The sequence below is a fragment of the Hemitrygon akajei genome, chromosome 1 (genome assembly GCF_048418815.1).
Source record: "Hemitrygon akajei chromosome 1, sHemAka1.3, whole genome shotgun sequence".
In the NCBI taxonomy this organism is placed as follows: Eukaryota; Metazoa; Chordata; class Chondrichthyes; order Myliobatiformes; family Dasyatidae; genus Hemitrygon; species Hemitrygon akajei.
The window spans coordinates 176,526,200-176,541,905 of record NC_133124.1 but is presented as its reverse complement, the minus strand read 5'-3'; the positions used below and the strand labels follow the sequence as shown (position 1 = coordinate 176,541,905).

The following is a 15,706-nucleotide window of genomic DNA, read 5'->3' as shown; positions in this document are numbered from 1 at the left end:
ACGTGAGGCGTCCCTTTTCTTAATGCTTCCTCCCCAACACGCCACCACAAAGAAGAGGGCGCTCTCCACAACTGACCTATAGAACATCTTCAGCATCTCACTACAGACATTGAATGATGCCAACCTTCTTAGGAAGTACATTCGACTCTGTGCCTTCCTGCACAAGGCATCTGTGTTGGCAGTCCAGTCTAGCTTCTCGTCTAACTGTACTCCCAGATACTTGTAGGTCTTAACCTGCTCCACACATTCTCCATTAATGATCACTGGCTCCATATGAGGCCTAGATCTCCTAAAGTCCACCACCATCTCCTTGGTGTTGGTGATATTGAGACGCAGGTAGTTTGAGTTGCACCATATCACAAAGTCCTGTATCAGTTTCCTATACTCCTCCTCCTGTCCATTCCTGACACACCCCACTATGGCCGTGTCATCAGCGAACTTCCGCACATGGCAGGACTCTGAGTTATATTGGAAGTCTGATGTGTACAGGGTGAACAGGACCGGAGAGAGTACGGTTCCCTGCGGCGCCCCTGTGCTGCTGACCACCATGTCAGACCTACAGTCTCCCAACCGCACATACTGAGGTCTATCTGTCAAGTGGTCCACTATCCAATCCACCATGTGAGAGTCTACTCCCATGATAGTTTACCCAAAGATAATTTTTTTCATTATTTACAAATTATAGTCTTTCTGTGTTCTCAACTATATACATTTCCTGTACGTTCTGATAAGGACTTGAGATGTAATTTTTAATTTGAAACCTTTTTATTATGGTTCAATATCCAATATTTATGGTAGGTTGTTGGGAATGAGAAAGGTTCCTTTTGACAAAATTAAAAATCTTTGGGAACAAGGTTTACAGACTTCAATTTCTGAGGAAACTTGGAATGAAATTTTAAATTGGTTAACACTTCATCGTTATGTGCCCGTCATTCCCTTTTACAATTTAAAGTGGTTCCTGGAGCTCACATGTCTAAAGATAAGCTATCTCATTTTTATTTGGATATATCCTCTTTGTGTGATAGATATAATGATGGAGAAGCTTCATTAATTCACATGTTTTGGACATGTTTGAGCCTTGAAAGATACTGGAAGGGAGTATTACAAACTTTCTTGGTAGTTTTCAAGGTAAATTTTAACCCTCACCCTTTGACCGCGATATTTGGTGTTGTTGGAGGAAGAGACTTTATTTTTGAGACACCTGACTTGCATATTACTTTTGCTTCTCATATAGCCAGGAGGGTGCTCTTGCTTAAATGGAAGGATGCTGTTCCGCCTACTCATACTCAGTGGTTACGGGATGTTATGTCATGCTTAAGTTTAAGGAAGATCCAATGTTCAGGTTTTGAAACTAGCCAAAACTTTTATACATTGTGGGGACTATTTTTGAGTTATTTTCAAAACCGTTCATTTGTTGTAAAGTACAGATGGTGGCTAATAATATATTTTATTATATGATAAGGGTTATTCCCCCTTTTTCTTGCTTTTCCTAACAGCTCTGACTTTGGTAGTGGGTTTAGATATTTTTACTGTATAACAAAATTATTATATTTCAATATTATCATTTAATTTTTATGAATGCAATGTTTTGTGATTGTAACTCTATTTTTAATGGAATGTATTTGGTACTATTTTGTATTTTCTTTTGACTTATAATATATATCTTCTTGTACTCTGTATTCATGCAGAAACTAATAAAAAATATTGAAGGAGGAGGGAGCATTTCACCTTCTGAGGTAGGTGAGGGAGCTCTGCGCGGTGAGAGGTGAGGTGAGAAGGAAGCACTGTGCTGTGGGAGGGGAGGTGAGGAAGGAGAACTGCACTGTGGGAGGAGAGGTAAGGTGCTTTGAAGGAACCTCTGAAAGTTCAACACTGTTGGGAAGAAGGCACTTGGTTCCCTTCAGCCGAGGGGTGGGGGGCTGTGGCCAGTATTCATCCCTCTACTTAGAGATGACTTGGGTCACCCTCGCTGCTGTGGACTGACTAGTGCGTTCCCCACGTGACAACAGTGAGCGGACTTCAAAACCTTTGAGTGAGGGGGTGGGGTGATGTTGGGATAAATTGGAAGGGTTTCCCAGATGGCTGCTGGGTCTCTGTACTGATCTCCGCCTGGTTACCTCCTCATGCTGGAGTCAGAGACAGAGGCAGATTAAACGGGGCTGTGAGGAGGACATAGACCATGTGGGGGTGGGGTGGGGGGTGGGTGCAACGTACAGGGACAGGCTGAGTGAGTGGGCCCAGACTCTGCAGATCCAATATCATTTGGGACAGGAAGACAAATATTTTGCTTTGTAAAGTAATGAGACGTTTTGAATACAGACATCCTTTTACCCAGGTTTCGGGAACCAATGTTCAGTTTTAGTCTCCTTGCTGTAGGGAAGAGTGAAGATGAGTTTTGCGAGGACATTGTCAGGACCCAAACAACTGAGTTATGGAGAGAGGATGAACAGTCTGAGATCCGGAGAGCAGGAGAATGAGGTGTGACCTTATGGGGTTGTGTAAAAGTATGAGGGGCACAGGTAGGGTGAATGCACAGTTTAAGGTGAAAAGGGAGAGGTTTATCAGGGACTCAGGGGGCATCTTTTTCAGCTAGAGGCTAATCCACATATGAAATGAGCTTCCAGAGGAAGTGGTTGAGGCAAAGATGCCTGGACAGGTGCATGGACAGAGGGATATGGGCTAAAGGTCACTTGGATGGTACACTGGGTTGGCATGGACCAGGTGGGGGGAAGGGCCGGTTTCCGACCTTGTGACTCGATGGAAGTTGTCATAGTTCACTGTTCACGGGTTACTGATGGTTACAACGCAGGTACGCTGGGCATGTGAAGGGAAACACTGCATTGGCACTAATTGTATGGGGATCCAAGTTCAAGGGCAGAGATATCTTGCCAAAATCATACGTGCTCCTCAAACATTGACCTGTTTCTCCTTGCACAGAAGGTTGGAATATCGCAGCCAGCTCTGGGCTCCGTGTGAAGGGGAGTCTACTCACGGGGTGGTGGGGGCTCAGACACTGCCTGTGTTCAGTGATTGTACTGATTTGTTGGATATTAATGGAATCGGTGGGCATGGGATTAGGGGAGGGAAGTGACGATCAGGTCATGAATCAGTCATATTCATTGAATAGTAGAACAGAGACAGTCTTGTCCTGATATTACGGGTTATGTGGTTTTCTGCTGCTGTAGTTCACCCACTTCAAGGTTCGGCCTGTTGTCCTCTCAGAGATGTTTTCCTGCACACCACTGTTGTAACATGTGGTGATTTGAGCTACTGTTGCCTTCCTGTCAGCTGAATCAGTCTGCCCATTCTTCTCTGAGTCTCTCATTAACAAGGCATTTTCCCTCAAAATTGCAGCTCACCAGTTTTTATTTTTTGTTTGTTTGTTTTCACACCACACACTGTAAACTCTAGAGACCATTGTACATGAAAATCCCAGGAGATCAGCAGGATCTGAGATACTCAAACCACCCTGTCTGGCACCAACAATTATTCCACAGTCAGTCACTTAGATCACATTTCTTCACCACTCTGATGTTTGGTATGAATCTCTTGACCATGTCTGGATGCTTTTAAGCATGAAGTTGCTGTCAGATGATTGGATCTCCCTAATAAAGTAATCACTGAGTGCATATTCCACAGAGGATTTGTCTAATGTTACATTTATTAAGAGTGGCATTAAAGGTCTATCAGTTTTACATCTCTGAACTGTTTGCTTCTATTGGATTTCCTTCCTCTCCTTGACAATGCAGCTCCCTGTGTCCATGTTTCTAATGTCAACATGTCACACCACCTGCAAGGGGTGTTGGTGTGGGTGGATAGGGGGTGAAAGTGGGTGAGTTGCATTGATCTGGTTGTGGGTTCAGAAGCCAGGCTGATCACTTCCAAGGGAGTGGATCTTGAGCAAAGTTCTTTTCCACATCACTTTGCTCAGTGTCATTACCTCTGCACAGAGTTGGACAGCTACTCCGTCCCAAATTTTGCCAAAAATTGTCCCAACAAAGCTTTGATTTCCTGCAATGTGGCATGAAAGGTTATTGCAGGAGATAAAGAGGTGCAGGAGATAACACAGAAAGTCAAGGTGGGCTGGCTGATGGGGAGAAAGGGAAGGACTAAATAATCTGGTGAGGAGGATGTGATGAATGGCGTGCCACAAAGGGCAGTGTGCAGCCTCGGATTTTCACATCAGAGCCAAAGCAAAAGCTAAAGAAAGCATTTGCTGCCACCTTCATCCAGAAGGGCTGAGCTTGTCTGCCTGCAGTGGGTGATGGACTTCACCCTCCTGCACTGGTCCCCAGCACAATAGACACAAGTCTGGAGTGGGTGATCGACTTCACCCTCCTGTAATTGGTCCCCAGCACAATAGACACAAGTCTGGAGTGGGTGATCGACTTCACCCTCCTGCACTGGTCCCCAGCACAATAGACACAAGTCTGGAGTGGGTGATCTACTTCACCCTCCTGTACTGGGCCCCAGCACAATAGACACAAGTCTGGAGTGGGTGATGGACTTCACCCTCCTGCACTGGTCCCCAGCACAATAGACACAAGTCTGGAGTGGGTGATCTACTTCACCCTCCTGTACTGGGCCCCAGCACAATAGACACAAGTCTGGAGTGGGTGATGGACTTCACCCTCCTGCACTGGTCCCCAGCACAATAGACACAAGTCTGGAGTGGGTGATGGACTTCACCCTCCCGCACTGGGCCCCAGCACAATAGACACAAGTCTGGAGTGGGTGATCTACTTCACCCTCCCGGACTGGTGTCCAGCACAATAGACACAAGTCTGGAGTGGGTGATCGACTTCACCCTCCTGCACTGGTCCCCAGCACAATAGACACAAGTCTGGAGTGGGTGATGGACTTCACCCTCCTGCACTGATCCCCAGCACAATAGGCACAAGTCTGGATTGGGTGATCGACTTCACCCTCCTGCACTGGTCCCCAGCACAATAGACGCAAGTCTGGAGTGGGTGATCGACTTCACCCTCCTGCACTGGGCCCCAGCACAATAGACACAAGTCTGGAGTGGGTGATCGACTTCACCCTCCTGCACTGGGCCCCAGCACAATAGACACAAGTCTGGATTGGGTGATCGACTTCACCCTCCTGCACTGGTCCCCAGCACAATAGACGCAAGTCTGGAGTGGGTGATCGACTTCACCCTCCTGCACTGGGCCCCAGCACAATAGACACAAGTCTGGAGTGGGTGATCGACTTCACCCTCCTGCACTGGGCCCCAGCACAATAGACACAAGTCTGGAGTGGGTGATCTACTTCACCCTCCTGCACTGGGCCCCAGCACAATAGACGCAAGTCTGGAGTGGGTGATCGACTTCACCCTCCTGCACTGGTGTCCAGCACAATAGACACAAGTCTGGAGTGGGTGATGGACTTCACCCTCCTGCACTGGTCCCCAGCACAATAGACACAAGTCTGGAGTGGGTGATGGACTTCACCCTCCTACACTGGTCCCCAGCACAATAGACACAAGTCTGGAGTGGGTGATGGACTTCACCCTCCTGCACTGGTCCCCAGCACAATAGACACAAGTCTGGATTGAGTGATCGACTTCACCCTCCTGCACTGGTCCCCAGCACAATAGACACAAGTCTGGAGTGGGTGATGGACTTCACCCTCCTGCACTGGTCCCCAGCACAATAGACACAAGTCTGGAGTGGGTGATGGACTTCACCCTCCTGCACTGGTCCCCAGCACAACAGACACAAGTCTTTGGCCGGTTTAGTTGACTCCACAATATCAACAAGAGATGACACTGGGTACAGGAAAGACCATGGTTCCTGATGACATTCTGGCAATGGTACTGATGCCCTGTGATCCAGAGCCTGCCACCTCCTTAGCCAGACTGTTCCAGTGCAGATACATCACTGGCAACTATCCATCAATCTGCCTGAGTCGATCCTATCCACGCTGAACAGGACACATCTAACCCGGCCAGTTGCCGGGCAACAACCTGCTCACAGAAGCTGTTCCGCTAAAGTCACCTCCTCTCCAGATTTCATCACAGCTGGGATCCAAACACAGACAAGAGAACCAAACTCCCAGGGTGAGGTGGCATTCTCTACCCTCAACATCAGAGCCGCATTTGATCAAATGGCACTGGACAGTCATTCATTTTCCACTCTCATTCCCATTGATTCTAATATTGCACAGTTCAGGCAAGCACTGGTCTCAGTTACTTCAGGTCATTCTCCTCATCAGCCTGCAGATTCTGTCATACCAAATGAGATCTCAAACAGATTACGGTTTGGAAATTATCTCTGGTTTAGTGGGTTATCGGGAGAGACCTCATTGTGTGCACCTTCAGTTGCTGTGATCAAACCATTCCTGACCACGAAACAGAGCGAAAACAGTTTACAAAGTGGTGGTCACGAGAACAGGTTCACAGAATGACAGCTTCCGATATCATCCGGCATAGATTTGCCTACTTCCACATTCCTCAACTCATGTCTGTTAACCGTTTTGCCAATTTTAATTCCGTTATGGTCAGTTTGTGGCTGTCACCAAGATGGGTGGCATGGTAGACAGTGAGAGCATCTAGATCAGCTGGGAAAGTGGGCAAGGGACTGGCTGATGGAATTTAAATTGGATAAGTATAAAGTGTTGCAGTTTTATCAGTTAAACCAGGGTAGGATTAATGGCAGTCTCAGGGATCTGTTGTAGAATCTAGTTCCCAGAACATGGAGATACAGGTAGACAGGATAGTGAAGAGGGTGATTGGCACACTGGACTTCATCGGTCAGGGCAATGAGTACAGGAGTGGGATGTCATGTTACAGTTGTACAGGATGTTGTTGGGACCACACTTAAATATTGTGTGCAATTCAGGTCACTCAACTATAGGGAGGATGTCGTTAATCTGGAAAGGGTACAGAAAAGATTCACAAGGATGTCACTGGGACTGGAGAGACTGAGTTATAAAGGAAGATGAGAAAGGCTCAAGCTTTTTCTCTTGGAGCTTAGGAGGCTGAGAGCTGACGTGATTGAGATTTATAATACCTGAGGGGCCATAGATAAGGTGGATGGTCATGGTGTTTACACATGCATTCAGTAGGATTAAGGTGAGAAAGAAAAGATTAAAGGGTACTTAAGGGGCTAGTTTTGACCAGACTGAGGGTGGTAGGTAAATGGAATGAACTGCCAGTGGTAGCTACAGAAGCAGGTGCAATTAGGTTGTTTAAAAGGTATTTGGATAGGAAAGCTTTAGAGAAATATGTGCCTAACGCGGGCAAATGGGACTGACTCTGATATCTTGCTGGGCATGTGGAAGTTGGGCTGAAGAGTCTGTTTCAGTGCTAACTCTAATTACACTCAATCGCCACTTTATGAGGTATACCAGCTCATTAACGCAAATATCTAATCAGCCAATCATGTGGCTGCAACTCAATGCATAAAAGCATGCAGACATGAGGATTGGAGGATAGCCAATGTCGTTCCACTGTTTATGAAAAACTCTAAAAATAAAGCAGGAAATTATAGGCCAGTGAGCCGAACATCATTAGTGGTGTAGGGTGAGGTAATTGGTGGAAATGTACAGAACATCATTCACAGCCACTGACATTCAGATGGGGGTCGCTTTAAGAGGCTCGTCTGATGTGATGATGTAATTTGGTAAAGTACTTTTAACATGCTTTGTCTTCCGTGTTAGGAGTACAATAAATCAATTGCTGTGGTTTTTCTAAAACATAAAATGCCTCCACCATTTTTATTTGCAAAAACTCACAATGGTGACCCTGATGCTCCAGGACGATTCCAGAGTTGCTGAACATGTCAATCAACACAGTCGCTTTGAAACTGCCAGAGTTTAGAGAGTAAAATGCTCGTTATTTTACGGCCAAGGCCCAATTAGCATTGTGAGCAATCACTGCTGACAACACCAACTCCATGGCTCAGCAATTCCGTGGCTGTGAGCGTGGTGAGTCTACTTGAACACCTGCCTGAACACCAGGAATTCCAATCGCTGAAAGCTCACCTTTCACAGACATTTGGACTACTGGAGTCTGATCACGCCAGACAGTTCCTCTCCTTGCACGGCCTCAGGGATGCTAGGCCGTTGGAGCTAATGGACCGCATGCTGTCTCTCCTGAGGAATCACCATCCTTGTTTTATTTTCAAGAACTCTTCATGCAGCAAATGCCTGATCAATTTCACGTAGCCCTCACTAATGTACCTGTGAAGGACTAAACGGAGCTTGCTAAAATGGCTGATGGTCTACACTGAGCCAGGGAGCAGTACGTCATTCCTCCTCCTTTTTCTACCTCAATAAGTCCGGTCACCATGTTTGCTTTGGTACGAATGCTGACCACCTTGCAGCTTCAACAGTGCCAGCGCATTGGACATCAGAGTCTGTGAACACCATGGGTTCCAGCTGCCAGAGTTGACTACTATTCATTACAGATGCCCTTTCAGGCTGATGCTTCCTGTGTGGCACTTGTGCTCAAGTGAGTGTGCTGCTACCATCACCTATGGATTAGAAAGCGACGAGCAGTGAAGCCTTGCTGGAGGCCACCAACACCAGTAGGATCCAGACTCACGGGACACATTGGGTGACGCTCTGCTTCACTTGTCGACGTTACACATGGGACTTCTTCCTGGCTAAAGTGGCTAGAGCACTACTCAGTGTAGATTTCCTGAGAGCTCAAGGACTATTAGTCGATCTTAAGAACTGACAGCTTCTGGATGTCAAGGACTTTAGTCATTACCCTGCTCCCCCAGTACGTTCCCCACAATGACTCTGACAAGCATATGTGAGTTTACTGAACTGCTGGATGAATTCCCAAACATCACCACTCACCTCTCCACTATCGCCACAAAACATGGGGTCAGGCACCACGTCCTACAACTGGCCCACTAGTCCATGTGCTGCTGTGTAGACTGGAGCCAGAAAAGCTGGCAACCACGAAGGCTGAGATTGCCAACATGAAAACAGTTGGCATTGGACACAGGTCAAATAGTCCCTGCGCTTTGACCCTCAATATGGTCCCTAAGTCTGATGGTGGTTGCCACCTGGTCCAACACGTCCAAGACTTTTTACGCGTTTAGCAGAAAAGCAAGTACTTTCCTGGAGGAACAAAGTTTGATTTGGCTATATTCATTGCTATTCATGTATGGTTGAATGACAATTAAACTTGAACTTCCAAACTGGTATTTGTGCTGTACACAGCACACAATTACCACACCAGCAATACCCAAGGTCCAATTCCTACACATCGGAGTTTGGTGGATCCACAAGTTGTTCAGTACCAAACTTTGTTCTTTCTCTTCTCAGCTGCTGTGTTGGAAGAGTGGAGAGCCAGAAATCCATGAATTGTGACAGCACAGAGGGGTTTATGTGCCCGGATTCCGTGTCTCTACTGTTATCCATCGCAGCTGGTAAATGAACCACGAGGTGGAGTCTGGTTCAACACAGAGGAAGTGACACCATTGTCACCAAGGATTCCAAGCACACCTTGAAGAAGTTTTGCCATCGGACCCAGCTGACTGGAGACCAGAAATACAGCCACTGTTCCCTTGTTATAGACAATATCAGTTTGGAAAATGAAGGCCCTTAGTTTTTCAGAATTGAATTTGACAATGGGGTTTCTCACGCCTGTGACACGGCTCCATGATTTTGGTAAGTGTGCTGAGCGAACATCATTCAGCTGATGTTCAGCAGTCGGTGGGGAATGGTATAAGCTATGCTGGTACCTCGTCCACACAAACCATAGTTTAGTGCAATACCACATCTGAGTAACAAACTTAAGTAATGGATTTTGCCTCCAGCTCATCACAACCTCTGATTCTTTTTCCAAAGTCATTGATGAAAATGTTTAGATTCAGCCCAATACATCTCAATAATCACATTAAAAGGCCCAGATAGAGTGGACGTGGAGAGAATCATTCCAATAGTTGGCGATTCTAGGATCAGAGGGCACAGCCTCGGAATACAGGGACATGCCTTTAGAACAGGTATAAGGAGGAATTTCTTGAGCCAGGGAATGGTGAATCTGTGAAATTCATTGCCGTATATGACTATGGAGGTCAAGTCACTGAGTTTATTTAAAATGAAAGATATACCATGGAGACCATACATAGGAGCAGAATAAGGCCATTCTGCCCATTGAGTCTACTGCACCATTCCATCATGCCTGATTGATTATCGTTCAACTCTGATTTTCCTGGCTTCTCCCTGTAACCTTTGACATTGTGACGAATCTAAAACATATCAACTTCCACTTTCAATATACCCAGTAACCTCTCTTTGTAATTCATACCCCCAAGCCAAGGCAATATCCTGGTAAGTCTTTTCTGAACTCATTCCAGATTTTTTTATATAACAGGGTAACCTCAACAGTACACATTTTTTAGTTCAAGATTGGTCCTTATCTTTCTCTGGAGATGAATAAACAACATTTCGGGACAAGACCCTTCATCAGGACTGTGAAGTGCCTTTTCCACTTATCACCTCCCAAATTCTTACTTCACCCTCCCTCACCCATCTTCTAACTTGTCCTCCTCCCCTCTCCCCACCTTCTTATTGTGGCATCTTCCGCCTTCCTTCTAGTCTTGATGTAGGGTCTTGGCCTGAAACGTCAACTGTTGATTCGTTTCCATAGCTGCTGCCTGACCTGCTGATTTCCACCAGCATTTCATGTGTGTTTCTCTGGATTTCAAGAATCTGCAGAATCTCTTTGGACCTTATCTTTCTATGCCTTGGTGAGTTGAGCACTTGTCAATGCTTCATCAATATTGTGAGAGTACCTGCCTCCAATATCTCTTCATTCAGCACATTCCAGACTCTAACCACCATCTGTTTGTAAAAAATCTCACCCCTCAGATAACCTCTGAATTGTTTCCACACATACACACCAAAGGAAAGGGATTTTCACTATTTATCCTCTCTGTCTCATTCATAATTTTATATACTTCTGCCAGGTTACCCTCAGCCTCCTCCACACCACAGGAAAATAATCAGCTTCCTGCTGATAAAGAAAATGCTCCAATCCAGGCAACATCCCTGTGAATCTCCTCAGTGCTCTCTCCAGCACAATCACACTCTTCCTGTGCTGAAACAGTATACAGCACTAGTGAGGACATGACATGGTTTCTGAACATACACGTAATGAGATTTGGGCAGGTGGGGCTCACCAGCCACGGTTGGCAGCTCAACTAGGAGAAGAAAAACTCTGAACTCCATCCTTTGCTGCCTTGTGGCTGCATCCATTCATGGGGAAGGCTTTGAGAGTAAACCCCGAGGCAAAATCCAGAGTTGGAGTCCTTCAGACAGTTCTACACTGAGTTCAGCACTGATTTGCATTTCAGGGTGCTAGGCTGTATCACTCTATGCCATTACTTTGATTCGTCGGCTGCGTGGAGAGGGGGAGCCTGCTGAATGGGCAACAGCCTGCTCTTCATGTCACACTGCCCTGGCTTGCATATCACGTAGACAGCAGTGACACAATATCCATGGGTGACCCCAACGGAGGCCTCATAAGACCATGACACCATAAAACATGGGAGCAGAATTAGGCCATACGGCACATCAAGTCTGCTCTGCCATTCCATTATTGGTGATTTATTATCCCTCTCAACCCCATTCTCCTGTCTTCTCCTCATAATCTTTCTCACCCTGACTAATTAAAAACCTATCAACATCCACCTTAAATACACCCAATGTCCTGGCCTCTACAGCCCCCTGTGACAATGAATTCCACAGATTCACCACCCTCTGGTTAAAGAAATTCCTTCTCATCTCCCTTTTTAATTCTGAGGCCATGCTCTCTGATTCTCCAGCCATAGGAAACACCATCTCCAAATCTAAGCCTTTCAATATCTGATATGTTTCATTCTTCCAAATTCCAGTGAGTAAAGGCCCAGAGCTATCAATTGCTTCATACCTGGGTCACTGTTGTTTACCAGCTCTGAACTGTCGCCAATGTCAGCACAACCATTCTTATATCAGGAGCCCAAAACTACTCAATACTCCAAGTGAGGGCTCATCAGTGTCTTTTAAATCCTCAACATTACATCCTTGCTTTTATATCTTAGTCCTCTCAAAATAAATGCTAACATTGAATTCCCCTTTATCCACCCCTAACTTAATCTGCAAATTAACTTTTATGGAATACTGCAAAAGGACTCGCAAGCCCCTTCGCACCTCGGAGTTTTGAATTTTCTCCATATTTGGAAAATAGTCTTTGCTTTTATTTCTTCTATCAGAGTGCATGACCATACACTTCCCGACACGGTATTCCATTTGCCACTTCTTTGCCGATTCTCCTAATCTGTCCAAGTCCTTGTTCAGCCTCCCTGCCTTCTGAACATTACCTGGCCCTCCATCTATTTCCATATTGTCTGCAAATTTGACCACAAAGGCATCAATTCCATCATCCAAATCATTGACATTCTATGTAAAAAGAAGCGGTCCAAACACCAATGCCTGCAGAACTCCACTAGACTAGTCAACAGCAGCCAATCGTCTATCCATGCTAGTATCTTTGCTGTAGCACCACAGGCTCTTAACTTATTAAGCAGTCTCTTGTCTGGTGCTTTGTTAAATGCCTTCTGAAAATCCAAGTACACAAAATCCACCAATTCTCCTTTGTCAATCCTGCTTGTTCTTTCTCAAAGAATTCTAACAGATTTGTCAGGCAATATTTTCCCTTAAGGAAACCATGCTGAATTTGGCCTATTTTTAACATGTAATGATACTGGAGAGGGTGCAGAGGGGATTTATTTGTTTTTTGTCAGGAATAGAAAATTGTAGCCATCAGCTCTGAATGGAGAGGCTAAGGGGAGAGAGAGTCGAGGATTATGAAGGGATCAACTTTGTAAACATCCTTTCTCTTGTTTGATTGAGATTTCTATCTGAACTGATGCATCTAGTGAGATTTCTCTAAAGATGTCCATTTCTGTGTGTTAGATTTCTCAGATAAGCCCTTGATTATCCCTGCTGAAATGGTTGCAGGAAAGCCTGTGAATATAAGCTGCACATTCAGCACTATGTGTGATGGAACGGCACCCAAGTGAATTTGGAACACCCCTAATGATGTATTACCGTCAGTCTCAAACAGAGTCACTCAGTGGAACAACGCTCTAACATACAAGTGTGTTCCGACCATGACCCCAGCACTCAAACACCACGGGCAAAATCTCACCTGCAGTCAGATACCCAGCTGTTTCATCAGAGCAGATACTCACACTAACTGTGCAGTGTAAGTATGGACATTATCTCTCATACATGAACAGCATTTCTCCACATTTTACACAACAACTATACCACAAAGCTAATCAGATTCCTTGACTTTCCTGATGAAAATTAGAACAGGAGAGCCTTTCAATAACTCAGTCCAAGATGGCAGCTTAGCCTTCAGACTGATAACTCGGCTTAAAGCAGGAATACTCTTCAAGCCTCAGGGTGCTACCTTCCTTACAGCACAGTGGACCATCAGTATCACCCCTCTAGCAGTAGCACCCCCCTCAGCTCTGGTCTTCAGTGTTCCCTCAACACAACCATGTTCTGTCAGTTCTGTCCATCCAATGGGGCCACAGTCTATTAGCCCTTTAGCTCTGACAGTGCGACCTTCCTCAGCTCTGTTTCTCTGACATGACAGCACACTCTCAGCACAGGCTCACTCATTAATGGCCCACAAACTGTAAGGTGCTCTTCGACATCTCCCTCGGACACTGTGGCCCTCCCTCAGCCCTGCCCTCCTACTCTGCATTGCTTCCTCAGTTCTGCAACTAGGGCTGACACGATAGTGTAGCAGTTAGCACAACGCTATGAGAGCGCCTGCAACCCGGATTCAATCCCAATCCTTTCTGTAAAGAATTTGTATGTTCTCCTCGTGACGGTGTGGAATTCCTCCCGCATTCCAAAGCCAGATGGGTTGGTAGGTTAATTGCTCATATGGATATAATGGGACAGCATGGGCTTGTTGGGCGGAAAGGGCCTGTACCATGTTGTATCTCTAAATAAAATAAATAATTTCCTCAGCTGTGTACTTTGTGACAAAATAACTTTGCACTGGTATCACACCCCTCCTGATCCCGGGAAATCACTGAAAGTGTTTCACAGCTGGTGAACTGTCGCTCATTTTATTTGTCTATTGACACCCCACAAAATCTTTCAATCACTTCTCCCAAGCAAGTGAATGATTCCTGGGTCAGTGTAAAGCAAGGAAATTCTACAGGGATCCTCTGCTCCATGGTGAGTTTCCCAGCATCTAACCTGATATGGAGACATCTCGGTGTCACAGTGAACACAACAAGTTCCAGCAATGAACTGTGGTTGGAGTTTCCTCAGGTGACACCCCAGCAGGCTGGAGTCTATCAGTGTGTGGCGGAGAATGAACGCGGGACAGCAGAGAGGGTCATAATCCTCACTGTGCAACATCAGTGGCCATAGCCTAACACTGACCATAGTCCAGGTGCACGAGATGATAAATGGCATAAATATGGTGGACAGCAAATGGCTGATAAAGGAGGACATGTTTTCAGGTGATTGGAGGAAAATATGAAAGGTTGTCAAAGGTAGATTTTTATACAGAGAGATGAAGGAACACAAAGTACTGTATCTGCACACTAGTAGAGGCAGATACTGTTCTTTAGGGACATTTGAGGCACTTTTAGATAGGTATCGATGAACGAAACATGGAGGGCTATGTGTGAGGGAATGGTTAGATTGTCTTAGAGTCAGATAAAGCTTTCAAATCGGTCCATCTTAGAACCACAGAGTAATACAAATTAGAAAGAGGCCCTTCTGCCCAACCTATCCCTGCTGACAAAAGTGCCAACCTAAGTGAGTCCCATTTGACCATGTTTGGCTCACCTCTAAATATTTCCTATCCACGAACTTATCCAAACATGGCTTAACTGTTGTCATTCTACTTGCCTCAACTACTTTCTTATTCATCTTTCTCCATTCATGCACTATCCTCTGTTTGAAGAAGTTTCCCCTCAGGACCCCTTTAAATCTTTCCCCACTCACCTGAAAGCTGTGCCCTCTAGCTTTTTGTTCCCATTCCCTGGGAAAAACACTGTGTGCATTCTCTTCATTTATGATTCACATGGTTTTATACACTTCTAAAAGATCAGCCCTCTGTCTCCAATATTGCAAAAAATAAGGCCCCAAAAGCCCAGTCTGTCCTAAAATTGTGGCCCTCAATGTCTGACAACATTCTAAGCCCTTTTGTTGCACTCCTTCCAAATTAATTACACCTTTCCTACGACACAGTGACTAAAACTGCACACAATAATTCAAGTGCAATCTCACCAGCATGCTGTACAAGTGCAAAATAATATCCCCATTCCTGTGCTCAATATCTTTACAAGCAGTCTCAGTGGGTTGGAGGGGACGAGACTTCTTTCCTGTTCAGGGACACTGCTGCTGTCCATTGATCCACGAGGTGGGTCTATCTGAGAGTGAGCCTGTGACTTATGGAGCGGGGGATACTGTCACCATTAACTGTCTCTTCAATCTTGCCTCCTACAACAGTCGATCAGTCAATACCAGTTGTTCCATTGGCTGCTGTAGCTGGGGCTGTATTCCTGATCATCCCATCGGCTGTGATTTGTTTCATTCTCAGGACCTGTCAGAGAACCGACAGGTGAGTGCCTCCATCCTTGACACCTGTTGCCGTCCCTACAACCCTCTTCCCCTCTTTTTTTCTGCCAGGGTCTGGTCTCAATTAACTCCCCTCCTGCACTGT

General features: G+C 45.7%; 1 pseudogene; it reads left to right on the top strand.

The window, feature by feature from the left end:
- Positions 1-2,757: 2,757 nt before the first annotated feature.
- On the top strand, positions 2,758-14,403 carry LOC140726907 (sialic acid-binding Ig-like lectin 14; annotated as a pseudogene).
- Positions 14,404-15,706: the final 1,303 nt, after the last annotated feature.